Below are 4,269 nucleotides of genomic sequence, written 5' to 3'. Positions count from 1 at the left end.
GTGCGGGTCAAGGACACTGTATGCTCCCGGACGGACCGCGGAAAGAGTCAAAGTGCTTTGGTAATTTTTCTTCTCTCTGTAAAGCAGAAGTCATCTCCTCTCACCTCTGAACTGCCACACGGAGGGCCCAGACACCCACCTCCCAGGAACATAATTGATCCCAATTCTTTTAAAAGTTCTATCTCGACCCACTCTCTGAGACCTATACTGGCCTGGAGAGAAGAGAATGAAAGAAACCCCAAACGCTCAATATTGAGTAATCTTGCTCCCCTTCCTGAAGTCACCTCAGGGATAATAGTTCCTTCCTGTAAAGTCTATATTTCCTGCGACCAAACTGCTAGTATAAGCTTCTTGGACTGTTATTAATTATTTAACATGTTTTATACCTTTTAACAATTATTTTCAGTTTAGTTGTTTTTTTTAAGGAATAATGTTGTTGCTTTTTCTGAGTATAAAGATAAGCAATATTCATACTACCACTAGGAAATTTCATTTTTGCTCAGTGGTTTATTACTCATTCTCTGCAATATGAGTGTGTGAGCGTTGGGAGCGGGGAGAAGCAGGGAGGAATGCAGTGCTGAAGTGCCACCTCAAGAGCCAGTGGCAGTTCTGGTCAGTGCAATCAGGCAAGAATAAGAAATAAAGGTATTCCAACTGGGAAGGAACAAATGAAATTACCTTTATTCATGCGATAAAGATATTTGTACATACTTATACCTCAATAAAGCTGATATTTAAAAAGTCATAAAAGATAAACAATCTACTTCAATAAGAGTAAAATAAAACAGATAATTATGTAAAAATTATTTAAAAATCAAGTTATTAATGAAAGTTTAAACATTTAAAAATAATTGTTACCCATCAATCATAGAAGTGAGAGAGAACTATCACCCCTCTGGGTCCTTACCATGCTATTTGTAGGAAATCACTGCATTCTGCGTTCTTTCTGAGTCACTGAAGTTATAAAGGGTGCAACCTTTCTACCACCACTACTTCATCTGTTCATGTTCTCCCTGTCTTTCACTGTTCCTTACCATCCCCTTATGACCATACCCAGTCCATGAGGCATCGGTCGCCATACTGCACCAGGTTTTCATGGGGAAGAGTGGAGAAAAATACCCTTGTGTTTCAGATAAAGGGAGGGGAAAAGTAAACATTTTGAAATGCACCTAGAGCACTCTCCATAAAAAAGCCCTGCCCTCCCAAGAAAGGTACTTGATTAGAGCCTTATCTGACCTGGAGGAAGGGCAATTGGTCAGCTCTAGCCCCCTCTACCCATCCTGTCTCATGTAAGAGGAGAAAAAAAGAATAAGAAAACACTTCTAAATGTCACATCCCAAGGACTCGGGCCCACTACAAAAACTGAGATTTAATCGTCAGGTTATACAATGCTTCTCGTCCTCGAAACCCTACCATATCAATTGGGCTTCGGTGAGTTAGCAGTGGACTATAAGTGAAAAAGTCGCAAGTCATAAATTCTATTTAAGAAGGAATTCCTAGGGAAAATCAAAGACAGTAGAAGAGGGAGGAAAAAAAACAAGTAAACTAGAGTAAACTGCAGCCTCTGGCACCTACAGTTATAGGAAACATAAACAGAGCCCAGCCTCTAGCCAGATTAACATAAAACCTCACTCTGAAAGCCTAAATATCTTAGTTCCTATTACTCAACACAGCATGTCTGACTTTCAACAAAAATAATAAAGCACTCTAAAAGGAAAACAACAACAACATCTGAAGAGAAAAAGCAAGCATGAGAACCAGACTCAGATATTGCACACATATTGAAATTATCATATAGAGATTTAAAGTAACTAAGAGTTCTAATGGAAACTGTAGACAATGTGCAAGAACAGATGGGTAAGGTACACAAAGAGATGGAAACTCTAAGAAAGAATAAAAAAATGCTAGAAACTAAAAGCACTGTAACATAAACGAAGAATGCTTTTGATGGACTCATCAGTAGACTGGACATGGCTGAGGAAAGAATCAGTGGGTCTGATCAACAGAAGACTATAGAGTGGAGTATTTTCAAAGTTAAAAGAAAAACCCACCAACTTAGAATTCTGTATCCCATAAAATCATCCTTCCAAAGTGAAGGAGGAATAAACCCCTTCTCAGACAAACAAAAACTGAGGGAATTTGTCACTAGTAGACCTGCCTTGCAGGAGATGTTAAAAGAAGTTTGTTTGGTTTTTTTTTTGGGGGGGGGGTTGTTTGCTTTTCAGCACAAAGAAAAATGCTACAGGCCGGAAACTAAGATCTACATAAATGAAGAGCAAGACAAAAGGAATAAATGAAGGTGAAATAGAATCCTTCATCTTTCTTTTTTTTTTTTTTTGTGGTACACGGGCCTCTCACTGTTGTGGCCTCTCCCATTGCGGAGCACAGGCTCCGGACGCGCAGGCTCAGCGGCCATGGCTCACGGGCCCAGCCGTTCTGCAGCGTGTGGGATCTTCCTGGACCGGGGCACAAACCCGTGTCCCCTGCATCGGCAGGACTGTCAACCACTGCGCCACCAGGGAAGCCCTCCTTCATCTTTCTTATTGTTAACTCATATAAGAAATAACTTTTCAAGGTAACAAAAGCTACAATGTATTGGGTGATTATAGCATATGGATAACTGAAAATAATGACAGCAATGTTGTAAAGAACAACAGGAGAAAATTGGGACTACTGTGTTACAAGGTAACTGCAGTACCTGTGAAATAACATAGTGTTATTGGACAGTAGATTTATATTAATTGTAAATGTATACTTCAAACACTGGAGCAACCATTAAAAAACGAGTAATTTTTTAATTAAAAGGAAATAAAATGATTTAAGTGATCATAAAATGATCACTTAAAATCAGAGAAGGCAGAAAAATGGGGGAAGATAATGAAACAATAAGTACAACAAGTTGAAAAGTTACAAATACGTAGACATTAACCCAACTATGCTAACATCACTTTAAATGTGAATAGTCTAAATACATTCGCATATCAGAGTAGATAAAAAAGACCCAAATATAAGCTGTCCACAAGAATCTCACTTGAAATACAAAGAGAGAGACAGATTAAAAGTAAGGGAAGGAAAAAGATACAGCATGCTAACGCTAATCAAAATAAAGCTAGAGAGGCTATATTAATTTCAGGCAAAGCAGACTTCAGGACAAGGAAAATTACAATATCAGTGGCAAACAGTGGCACACTACATAATGATAAGTACTCCATTCTCCAAGAGGACATAACAATTCTTAATATGTATGCATCTAACAACAGAGTGTCAAAATATGTGTGGCAAGAGTGATAGAACTACAAAAAGAAATGAACAAATCTACTGCTACAGTTGTAGATTTCAGCACCCTTTTATCAGATTGACAGATCCAGCAGGCAGAAAATCAGCAAGGACATAGTTGAAATGATCAATACCAGCAAGCAAGTGTATCTAACTGACATTTATAGAATATTTCATTTAACAACAACATGCTCCTCTCAAGCTTATATGGAGCATTCACCAAGAAAGGCCACATTTGGGGCCATAAAACACACTTTGACAAATTTAAAAGAGTACAAATCATACAAAGTATGCCCTCAGACCACAGGGAAATTAAGCTAGAAATAAATAACAGAAAGACAGCTGAAGATTAAACATTATGTGATTAACACAAAGGTCAAAGAAGTCTCGAGAGAAACTGAAAAATATTTTGAACTAAATGAAAATACAACTTATCAAACTTTGAGAGATGCAGCAAAAGCAGTGTTTAGAAAGAAATGTATAGCACTGAATGCATATATTAGAAAAAAAAAGAAAGATGTAAAATCAACAACTAAATGTCAACCTTAGGAAATTAGAGAAAGAACAATGTAAGCCTAAAGCAAGCAAAGAAACGAACTAATAAAATCAGAGCAGAAATAAATGAAAATGATAACAGAAAATCAATAGAGAAAATAAATGAACCAAAAGCTGGTTCTTTGTAAAGATAAATAAAATTGATAAACCTATAGCCAAGGTAACCAAGAAGAAAAGTGAGAAAATTACTAATTACTTATACTAGATATCACTAATATCAGATATGAAAGAGAGGTCATCACTAATGAGTCCATGGACATTAAAAGGATAATAAAGGAATATTATGATGCCCCCAAATTCGATAACTTAAAGAGACCAACTCCTTATAAAACAGAAACTACCAATACTCACAAAAGGAAAAGTAAATCACCTGAAAAGGCCTATGTCTATTAAAGAACTTGAATCAATAACTAATAATCTTCCAATATTCCAGACCCA

Source organism: Stenella coeruleoalba (assembly GCF_951394435.1).
Source record: "Stenella coeruleoalba genome assembly, chromosome: 16".
Lineage (NCBI taxonomy): Eukaryota > Metazoa > Chordata > Mammalia > Artiodactyla > Delphinidae > Stenella > Stenella coeruleoalba.
The sequence above is the reverse complement of the archived record's forward strand: the minus strand, read 5'-3'. Positions refer to the sequence as shown.